The following is a 12,092-nucleotide window of genomic DNA, read 5'->3' on the forward strand; positions in this document are numbered from 1 at the left end:
GTTGGGGGCTCGTGCAGAGCCCCCCACACAGCGGGGGGCAGCAGGGGGTAGCGGGCAGCAGTGAGGATTGTCCCCTTGTCCAGCAGCACCTGCTGAGCCGGGGCTTTTTTCCCCCCAAGTGCTGAGGGCTGGGGCAGGCAGGGCAGCCATTGCTGGGCTGGAAGAGGGGCGGAGGATGGGCCTGGCCTGGCTGATTCAGAGATTCGGCTCCTGTGAAATCTCCGAATCAGATTCGGCCGAATCGAATTAGAGCAATGATTCGAATCACCAAATCAAATCACTGTCCCCCGAATCGGCCAAATCCAAAGTGAATGCTAGCTGCTTTACACAGGCTTAGTAAGCATCCAGTCACACCTTACAGGTTCACCTTCTTTGAAATAGAGTTAAATCACTGAGAAGAACTTGTTCAACCTCCATCTTGGTGGATGGCAGATGTCCCTTTCCCTATGTGGCATAGGAGCAAAAGCCGCTGCTGGGTGTTTCACTGCTCAACGTTTTGCAGAGGTTCCAATAGGGTCATTGCTGCCCCTGATTTTGCTGAACTGTGTTTGTTTAAGCTTTCAGGCTAAAGCAAATTTGCTTAAAATCTCAGCACATTGACTTAGGTGCATGTTTGTAATTTATATATTTGTTTGTTTCTCTTTTTTTCTTCCCAGTTGAACCACATGCTTCACTGAATGTTGATATATGATTAGTTTGTATGACATTTCATTTTGGTAAATGAATTTATATTACTTTTCTAGTCCTTTCTGTGTGTTTGACAGAGGAATGGGGTGCATTCTCCATAGTGCCTTGAAGACCAAGCCGTAGTCTGGGGAAAGACCAAGAAAGAGATTTTTCTTCCTGTACAGTGTTCAAAAAAATCGGCTCCATTTTAAAGACTTCAAAAAATCTTGGCAGCTTCATAATGCCAATATCATTACTGTTACTTTTATTTGCATTATTGTAGCATGGAACAGCCTCAACAAAGATTATGGCCCCACCTGGCTAACTCACTGTAATGGGTCATCCCTGTCCTGAGAGGCTTACATTCTACATGGACAAAAAAAGGGGTAATTGATTTTCTTTCCCTCCATCTTGCAGGTGGGAAGAGAGAAGCACAGAGTGATTAAGTGACTTGGCCAGGGTGGACTGGGAGCTCTGTGACAGACAGAGACTGAACCAAGAACTTCCGAGTCTGAGGCCAGAATCTCTAACCAGAAGACCATTCTTGGCCTCTCTGATTGTCCTGTGGTTAGTCAAATCAGGGTATGTCTAGACCACAGTCACAGCAGTGGCTGCAGCTCAGGGTAAACACACCCAAGCCAGCTCTAAAGTCATCAGTTTGAGTATGGGCAATGTAGCTGCAGCAGCGGAAAGCTCTCTGTGGGCCCAAGTACTTTGCTTCCTCGAGGCAGGTACTGCAGCCCTTGCTGGGCCCCATGCTGCTGCAGATATCAGTATCTATCTAAGTATCTATCTATCTATCTATCTATCAGTACCTGAGCTAGCTAATTTTAAAGCTAGCTAGGGTATGCCTACATCGTACTACGGTCTTGGCATGGACTGCACTCTAAATGCACCTTTCGAGGTCTTGTGTACAATATATCACTTATGAATTTAAATATTTATTGAAACGGCAACATTGCTACTTTCATGTTGTATATATTTCATTTCATTTTGTTTTTCTCTTCCTGATTGTGCCATGTAATTACCCAAAAGGCTCTGGTAGCTTTTTGTAAGAAGAAGGGTGTTTGAGTTTGTGGTGTTTGAGTTTGTGGTTTTCCTTTTGCCCATGTAGAAAGAATCTTATGGTTTTCAGAATCTTCCTGTAGCGTTGTCCGACTTTCACTTCTCTTTCTACTTACCAACTCCTGAGCTAGAAAAACTGGTATTCCAAAAAGATAAGCAGGAACTGAGGACTGGACTCAAAAGACAATTCCTTTTTCCCTTCAGATATCTGAAGTGGTAGGAAGAGGAAAAGGGCTGCTAGCTTTAAAGTTATGATAATGAGGGACACTGGAATTTGTGGCCGCCTATAAGGCTGTTCTCCAGGATCCCCATCAATAGTTTGTGGAAGGTGGGAGCTCCCCGAAGACTCCTGTCACTTTTAGAATGACTCAGATGCCGATGTTTGTCTCCTCTCCTGGAAGCCTTAAAGCATAAAATAACTCCTAATCTCTCCGTTAGGTCAATTCTCTTTCTCGTACTTAGGTTCAAGGGCCATTAGTTCTGTGAGGTGATTTTTTTTTTTTTGGATCAGTAAAGTGAGTAGAATAGGTTCTGTTGGAATTGATGTTATCTAGTCAAAGGTACTTGATGATTCCAGTAATAGCAAGTATGGGTGTCCAAAAGGAAAGCAGGATGTGACAGCTCAGGAAGAAAGAGAAGAATAGTGTGCTTTAAATGTATGAATCTTTCACCACCTATTTAGAATAGACCCAATTCAGCCCTTGAGTAAAAAGACAATCCTCCCACTGAAATGAAAAGGAGATGCATTGGGATTGATATTGGCCAACTAGCTCTGAATCAGGTGAGATCAGGTCATTTTGTCTGCATCCGTCTGTTATAACCGAAGAGTAAACCCACTTGCTCTTAGGGTCAGCAAATCAGGATCAGATAAAATAAGAACTGACTCAGACTTTTGGCCAAGAGCTTGACCAACAGCTGTTTAGGAGTCTGATGACTTGATAATGAAAAACATTCTTTGCCTGATTGTCCACTTGAAGAGTCTGACCCAGAGGCCTAATTACCATAGTGTCATGAGAAATATTGCTTGAGTGGTGTTTACAGACCTAGAGGCAGGAAAATCAGAATTTGTGAGGGTCTGTGGTTTATGTTGCAGTGCTGGAGATAAAATTAAGTTATGAAGGAACTAAGAAGGTATAAGCAGTAGGGAGCACAACCTTTATTTTCATGAAACATGAACTGATATTTGGTGTTTTGTTATGAAAATGCGTTATGTAGGATTAGTCAGGTTAGAGTGTTATTGTAGTTGTGATGGTCCAGGTAATGTATGACAGGCAAGAATTTGTGTTATCTTTGGACCAACTCTACAGTTGAGAGAGCTACTGGACAAGCTTTGGGACATCAAGTGTTCTTCAAGTCTAGGTTTGTTGGATGAAGAGGCCCATAAGCTCTATTTCATGTGGGTGGATCTACACAAGTAAATACAAGTACATCCTGCTGCAGAGATTTTTACTTCACAGCACTGGACGTATAGATGCTGCCCTGGCTGGCTGGAGCACAAGGGTGCTTCAGTGTGGGGGCTGCCTGCCAGCCAGGGCTGCTCCAACCCAGCTCAAAGTGCTGTGCTCCCGGGCACACATTCAAACAGCAATAAACACCAGAGCAATAAAGTCTGGAGTCTATTGCTTCACATTAATTGCACATGTAAATGCACCCTGTTATTAGCAGGTGCATGTTTCCCTATCCAAAATACTGTTATGTTACCTACTCACAATAATTTACATATCCAATGTGTATACGCTCATTCTCTCTCTCTCTCTCTCTCTCTCTCTCTCTCTCTCTCTGTGTCTGGAGAAGAATCTCTTCTTGACCCACACTCTCAAAGTCTGGCTTGTGCTTGTTCCCTTACTTCCCACATGTAATGGCACCCTTCTCCCACACAGAGTGGGGACATCTTTTCTGAGCCCATGGAGCCATTTTGGTTTCTGTAATCAGATTGCCCTCTCTCCTATTCTGTTGTTTTCCATCCATGTGTGTGTCTCTCTCTGCTTTGCCTGGCACTTGCAAACCTTTTAGTAACCATCATTTGAGCATGTCATGCTATGACATTTATTTCCTCTTGCTGGCCTTTAATGAAGACATTAACTAAGATTGGATGCAAGGCCAATATTTTATAACTCCTGTCATTCATTACTTGTTCTCCATCTCTCACCATTTGCCACAGGGTTTATCTAAATTACTTTAAATCCATGTTTTCTAAGTCACAATTTGTCAGCAACAGTGTTATTTCTTAAGCACCAAGGGAGGAAGTATGGTCAGTGATGGGATTATTACTGCTTTTCTGACAGGCTGTCTTTGCTGCTGGGTTATTCAGGTAAGCTTAATATACTATACTATACATGACAGTTTTTTATTAGTACTCAACTTGTGGCAATACTTGGATACTAGTCAGGTCACCAACCCATTGTGCTTGGTGATGTCCAGGCTTTAGAATATTTTTGGAGTGTATAATTCAATTCCTGTTAAGTGTCAAAAATTAGGTAAAGATGTACTGGCAAGTTGGGTAGATCCAACTATATTTAAAGCTATCTAATGCTTCCTGTTATAAGAACCTGGTCAGATTTGCTGTTGGATATTTCCACTCCTCCCCCCCACCCCCCCTTATATCTTAATTGCTAGGTGAGCTCTTCCCTGCCAGGTGTTGAAATGGTTATGAAACATGTCAACACACTGGACCAGGATTATGTAGTAACAATGGCTGTTGAATGTGTAAGACCCAAGCCTCATTTGCTGCAGAAGTTGAAAAGGGTGCAGTAAGGTCATTCTCCCATTGTATTCGGTCTTGGTGAGGCCACAGCTGGAGTACTGCATCCAGTTTTGGGCTCCACAATTCACAAAAGATGTGGAGAAGCTTGAGAGGGTGCAGAGGAGAGCCACGCGCATGATCAGAGGTCAAGAAAACATACCTTATGATGAGAGGCTGAGAGCCACAGGACTCTTCAGCCTGGAAAAGCGCAGGCTCAGTGATGATCTGGTGGCCACATATAAGTTTATCAGGGGTACTCACCAGGATCTGGGGGAACATCTGTTCACCAGAGCACCCCAAGAGATGACTGGATCAAATGGTCACAAACTCCTCCATGACTGTTTTAGGCTGGACATAAGGAAGAACTTCTTTACTGTCCGAGCCCCCAAGGTTTGGAATAGATTGCCACTGGAGGTGGTTCAAGCACCTACTCTGAATGCCTTCAAGAGTCATCTGGATGTTTATCTTGCTGGGATCCTATGACCCCTGCTGACTTCCTGCCCCTGGGGCAGGGGGCTGGACTTGATGAGCCCTAATGTCTATGAAATCTATAAAATGTGTCAGGGTATTGTAAAAGATGAAAGGATGGGCTCATGGGTAAGGCAACTGGATGCTTTCCTGGAGAACTGGATTTCATGCCCTCTTCTGCTACAGAGTTTCTGTGTGTGAGGCTGGGAAAGTCATTCAAGCCAGTTTTTTTCATAATTGGTTGCTAATTGTGTGTTTTTATTTTCTGGGTTCTTGACTTGTAATGCTGGAATCTGACTTGCAGATGTTCTGGGCTCTCACAGCTGCACCTGAAGTCCCTGTAAACACTACATTGAGCATATAGAGCAGAGGTGTCAACAAGCTTATGTTGTCCATGAGCCAATTCTGGGCTGCTGGGCTCCTTACTGGTCAGATAAGCCCCTTGGCATCTTCAATTGGGCATTTGTAACTAGTGAACATTTTACCTTTGTTTCTCTCTTCTTTAGTTATTCTTCATTAAAAAAGGACTGTGATATCCCATTAGCTAACTGAGATATTGTGAACATAAATTCCTTCATTTCTGTAAATTAATGCCACAATGATGAGTGCCATAGAAAAGTCCACGAGGAAATGGATCATTTGTATTCAGTGCTGAATTTGAACAGCATATAGTAAATAAGGTGCTGGATCACAGGCTGGACCATGAAGATAAAACGAAATATGGAGCAGATGTTCGTTAAGTGAGCACAATCAGATTTCTGCACTGAATGAGGCAGGACTTCTGTGAGGAAAAAATAAGCTGTGATCATGTCATTAACAGACTATAATATACATGTGCAATGGGGCATGTGTGCATTAAAAATGTATATATGTATTAAGGTCACACAGGGAATCTCAGCCTTTGATGTTCCTGAACTTTGAGAGCTTTGTTTTTCTGCCTTTATGTTCTTTCAGGGTAGGTTTTGGATGCAATATACAACTTAAAGTTTCTTCTTTCTTTGTTACCTGCTAAAACCCGTGTGGTCAGCATCTGTGTGTTGCCCTTGGTGTGATTGCCAGTACTCCCTGTGTTTGTAGCTCTGTTGTTTCATTTAAGAACTTCAATCGACTGTGGCATGAGTAACCGTGAAATTGGACCTTGGAAGGTTTTTAAAAACAAACGCACAAAAAAAACTTTTTAGCAGACAATCTGCGGTTTGTCCTGTCTGTTAAAGTGCACAAAGGGAGATCTTTCATGTTCATAAAAGGATCATCTTCTAGAAATCTACATGCAAGTAAAAATATATGTGCATCTCCCAGGTATGTTAATTTACCTAATTTGCAGTATCTTTGCAGGGTTTTTTTTCCCCACATTAAACAATAGGTATAGCCTGTGCTCTCCCTATATGGTGTCCTAGCTGGGGATCGGGCAGAGGACTGAGCCATGGCCATTGTATCAATGCCAGTGTTGGCCACTCTGTCCCCATGCCGTGGTGTTCTGGGAGCACTGTTGTGCATGGGGAAGCGTCACTCTGTCTCTTCCCAAGTTCATGTATGTGAGGTAGGCCCATCTACATGTTACACTTAAGGCATGATTAACTTGTTAGTCATGCCTGAAGTCGTCATCCAGCTATAGTTCAATCAACTAGTGGCATAATAAAAAGAGCAATAAGCTACAAATTATTTCACAAAATATGTGTAATGACTTTGTTGCTGCTTCCTATCACACCATTAATTGAACATGTGGCTAGGGGCCCCTGTGGCTGGGAGACCTGTCAGCGGATTGGAACTCCCAGCTGAGAGGGCCTATGTGCACCCCTGGGCCTGGAAGCTCCCAACTGATGCCATGGGTGGCCTTGTGCACCCCTGCAGCTGAAAGACTGCAGCTACTGTGATCACCCAGCTGCTGGGTGACCCCCCCCCCCCCACAGCTGGCAGATCACAGCAGCTGTGGTCCTCCACCCATAGGGGTGCATGGGGTGCTCCTGTGGGTGGGAGCCCCATCAGCTGAGGAGGTTCCCAGACATAGGGAGCTTGCTTCTTACTGGGGAACCATAGCAGGGGAAGCCTGGATTGTGTAGATTGTATATTAGATCCCATCATACTTTTACCTGCATGTGTAGAAGGGGCCCTTAGCCATGGTAAAGCTCACACTGGATTTGTGACTTGGGATCTTGGAAAAGTCTGTGTGTTTAAGATGTTATAGAGCTATTTTTATTCCTCACCAGCTGCATCATGTGTCTTCCAAAAGTTCAGAGAATCCAGCTTTGTTCCTGCCCCTGCCCCCATTATGAACCATTATAATCATTTAGTCCTAGGACAATGGTAGAAATATGAGGGCAGGGTGCTTCTATAACAGTTATTCTAGGAGAATGGCATGAGAAGTCAAATGTAGATACTTTCTGTTTGTGTGTACACTCTTGCCACAGATTTTAGCCTGAGTGTTGTTAAACACATCCTGCAATGACCTTTTTTGGATGGCCTGTCTGTCATACTGCCCACGACTAAAACAAACATCCTGCTTAGCTCACCTACGTGAAACAAATCAAGTAAGTGCAGCCCACTGGACCTGGGATTGCAGCATGTACTAGTAATTTTGGCAACAGGCTGTCAAAGGCACTATCTTGAATCTAAGGTCTTCTCTACTATTTTCCCTTGACCATGGACTTGTAACCACGGTGAGAGTCTTGGAATGCTATTTCTAGCTTCAAAAATTGCAACTCAGCTGGGCAAAGCAGGTCAGGCAGACAGTGAACATTGATGAGAATACGTAGTTTGACGTGCTTGTGCCCGCATCATGCAGGATGTACACGGGCTTCCTGAGAATTGCTCATCTTTTCTTTTTTAATGTCAAGGGGTCAGCATCAGGCAGAGTTATTCGCCTGAGCTTTCTTTTCTGCCTGGCTGTGTCTAAAGCAAGGTTTTCCTGTGTGCTTTCAAAACCACTGGGGATACTTAAATGCCACAATTAATTAATATACATTTAAAAAACCTCTCACCAATAACAATACACTTTTAAAAATGACATTGATAGCAAAGTGTGCATCTCTTGTAGGAAACTCAGTTGTGCTGTTTTGAGGTAACTATATCATTTAGGGATAAAGACCTTTGCACCAGCTCCTGTTGGAGTTATTGGTAAAACTCTTACTGCCTTAATTGGAAACAGGCTGCTCCTTATAGTAGGAGAGCCAAAGTTTGCATACTGTTGAGTGTCTTTAGGAGCCTGACCTGAACTTTCAGAGGTACTGAGCTTTCTGCAGCTCCTGTTGTCTCCAATATTGCTGGTCCTGAGTGGATGCATCTACACATGCTGATTTAAGGAGCTTTAACTAGATTTAAGGTGCATTAAGAATGCGCATCTACACGTGTGCCCTTAATGCGCCTTAAAAATGGTGATTTTAGGCGCAAATAGCTAAAGCACATCAATGCATTTGTAGACGCGTTAAGGCACATTAAGGATTGACACGAGACTAACTTTAGTTCCACGTCAGTCCGCGCACACAACGTTAATGTACTTTAATGCATGCATGTGTAGATGCAAGCCTAAATTGCTTTAATGCACCTAAGCTAATGTGCATTAAATATAGGTGCACCTAAATGCATGTGTAGACACACCCAGTGTGTCCAATACCAGCCTACTACTTAAGTCTGATCTTACCAACCACTTTGCGTCAATGTTTTGTGATAGTGTATTGCACGTTCTTTTTAGATTTTCTTTTAAGGATGCTGTGTGTTCACTTTTAATTTAATTAAATATCCCATTGGCTTGTACAGAGAGGAAAAGGGTAAATGATTGATATGATTGACCTTCTGATTACCATTAGCTATTTCTCCATATATGTGTCACCTCACCTTTTTTTATTTAGTCTTCCATTTCTCATGAGAAATCTCTCCCTGCTCCTAAAGTTTTTTGTTTCACTTCTCTAAACTCCTTTTTTTCCATTTCTATAAAGATTCAGGTGTGGATGCTTGTTTGTCATCTCTTTGTGTTCCAGGCCATGAGGCTTACAAATAGACCTTAAAATGCACAGCTGTAAGGATGGCATTGGACATTATAAATCCTGCTCTCCCTCCACATACATCTCCATTCTGTTCCTGTATCTCCTTCTGTTTTACCAGTAGTTTCATCTCCCTTTGCTGACAATTTCAATGACCCTCTCCCTGAACAACCTAAATCAAAATTAAACTCAGACTAAAACATGAGCTGAAATGCAAGCAAGCGTATACAGTTTGTCTGAGATTAGAGAGCAAACTCATATTGAGGCACTTTTAACCTAGCAGACTGTAGACTGAATTCTGGGAGACAGTGTCTCAATACAATAATGTCAGTAGAGGGCACTGTACAATACAGGGGCTAAATATAATTCTGCAAAAGAAAGTAATTCATAGGGTGCCTAGTGATAAGTTTTAAAAATTATAAAAAATAAAATATTAGTCTATAACTTTAAAGTGGTGACATAAGTGTAGCTAGATAGCTGGTATCATGAGTTCCCTTAAAATGTTGCAATTCTGTTTTCTATCATTAAGCTATGTGCAGTATTCTCTATTTAGAACAGGAGCTAGCATAAGTGCTTTTGGTAACAATGTCAATGGCACTTTTTTAAGGATGTGTATTGGAGGAGTCCATGTAATGTCGCCCATTTGCTTATACAGCTTTTCAGAGCATCAAGAGCTTCAGGGCTTATACCGAGCCTCTTGGCTCCCTCTGCACCTTTTATTTCCTTGTGATCCCACAAATAAACCCAATCATTGGGTTTCCTGCCCCTCCTCTTCCTCTTCAGGCTTAAGAAAACTGAATTTTGCCTCTGAGAGTTATTCAGGGCTAAAAGATGCTTCTGGTTATTTAATGCCCTTATCTCCTTGTTTAATGTTTTACCAAGACCTCTGAACTGCATTCAGACTTTCTAATGTGACTGCTAGTGAAACAGCAGAGATGCTAGATATGAGGGGGTGAGTACCTCCATGCATCCCTACACTCAGACATAAGGAAATTGCATTTGCATTATATTTTTCCTTTTAACTTTTGCTGTTTATTTTACTAAAGCTTGATTCCTCTTCCCTTTCTCCCCCATCTCCAGTTTCATAATACTGATGCAGACCTTTCTGTTTGTATATTTTCCCCTGCACACACTCTTGGCTCTTCTACACTGGGGAGAAGCAGCCTTTTTAGAATGGTTGAAGCTGCAAATTGTTGAATATGATGGGTCACAGAGGGATCAAGAGTTAGCTTGGTGGGACAAAGTGGTGGCAGAGAGAAGGACAAGTGAAACTGCCATTTTTAAGGGACTGGTTCAAATCAACCATATCAAGGATGGATGGATAAAAAAGGAAAAAGTGGGGTGTATTCATGAAATGTATTGTGGAGAGGATCCAGCTGTCATATGGCATAATCTTAGGTTGATCTAAGGAAAAATATTCTTTACACTTAAGGCCTCATTACACGTTACACTGTGAGTTTCTCAAATGTTGATGGGTATTAGTGCTAGCTAGTGTTTGGAGCAGTCACACATTCAGGCCACCAAGGTCCTGGAGGACTAAAAAGTAAGAATCACCCCTCCCCCTTCTCCTCCCTCCCCAGCCCCAGGCTCTCCTCTGCGCACCCCTGCCCCCCTCTGCTTATTTGTGGCTGCCTTCACTATTTGTTCCAGGGGAGCAGGCAGAGAGGGGTTTACCTGCCTGCATGACCCCTGCTGCCACTGCTGCCAGATGGCTGCTCTTCTCTGGGCTAAGCCCAGCCTACACAGCAGCAGTGGTGGCAGCTGGGCTGGCAGGTTCCCTTCCCTACCTACTCCCCTGGGACAGAGTGCAGGCAGCCACAAGTAAGTGGGGATGGGGGTGAGCAGCGGGCAGGGAAGGACAGTGAGTGAGGATCTGGGGTGCTGGAGAGGGCAGGGGGCAGTGGGTTGGGTAGCATGGACCAGAGATAAACCTAGGCTGAAGTGGTGTAACTTTAAGCTGCCTAAAGAATGCTTACAACTAGTTTCAAGTGTTAATGTGTGGACAATCCAGGGGTTAAGACCTCCAGGGGCCACCTAAAATTAATGTGTAATAAGGCCCTTAGCCACCAGGGGAAGCTGAGCATGGTGGATGGAGAAGGGGTTGGAAGAACAGGAAGTAGATCCTTATAGAACAGTAGCTGGCAACAGTTTGGAGCCATGGGCCAGACCAGCTCTGCTCTGGTCTGGTGTGGGACAGTGTTCTGACCTGGCAGCCACTGCTGCTTCTCCCTGATGCCTGACCCCACCACAGGTGAGGCCCCCCTGCTGCCTGAACACTGACCACCAAGGTCTTCCATTTTTACAGGTCATATATTGTTGACTCAGCATATGGTGGCCAATATGCAAATTGAACATGTTTCTACCATTCTACAAGGTGCTAATATATACATTTTTGGGTTCCTCATTATTCTGTGTTACAAGAGAAATGGCACTGAGTTTAGCTGGAGACATTAATGTAAAAGCTACGGACAGAAGAGCACGGCTGGTGTTCTTGAGGGACTGAGTGGAGTGACTTGAAGGACTGAGGATGAAGGGCTAGCAAGGAGAAGCTGAGAGTGCAAATCTGGCAGGTGACTATGGCGGCTAAGGGAATAAAAATATGATCACTTCATAATTATGATATAATCATATGATTTCTGACTTCAAGTGAGCTGGCTTGTCCGACATATGGCTCGCAGGCCGCCATGCGGCCCTCCAAGCCATTTTCTGAGGCCCAAGGTGCTGCAACAGGAAATTAAAGTAAACACTGTTTACTTTCGTTCCCACCCCTTGTCCCTCCCCCAGCCCCTCAGCAGGTGACCAGTGAACACGGACTACAAGGCAATTGGCTGCCCGGTGACTACTGGCCCTCTCCCAGGGGGAGCAGGGCCCCTCTCTCAGCTCCCCCGACTGCAGCCATGGAGGCTGGGATGGGTGAGCTCACACCAAGTGGGTCCCAGGGCCCAGCCAAGGTGCCCCCCCACCCCCTCCATGCCCATCACATGGCTCCTTTAAGCCCCGCATCCGGGGCAGTCCGCACTGCATCGGTGCGGATGGGGCGGTGCAGGGCGGGGTGGTGCTGTCCGGTCTGGTGTGGGGATGAGCGCGTGAGTGTGAAACATGGCTGCCCGGCTGTCAGCAGGGCCGTGTCCCTGGGCGGGATGCTGAGGAGCCCACACGGGGGTGCCACACGC

Source organism: Gavialis gangeticus, unplaced genomic scaffold, assembly GCF_001723915.1.
Source record: "Gavialis gangeticus isolate Ggan-Ray unplaced genomic scaffold, GavGan_comp1, whole genome shotgun sequence".
Classification (NCBI taxonomy): Eukaryota; Metazoa; Chordata; order Crocodylia; family Gavialidae; genus Gavialis; species Gavialis gangeticus.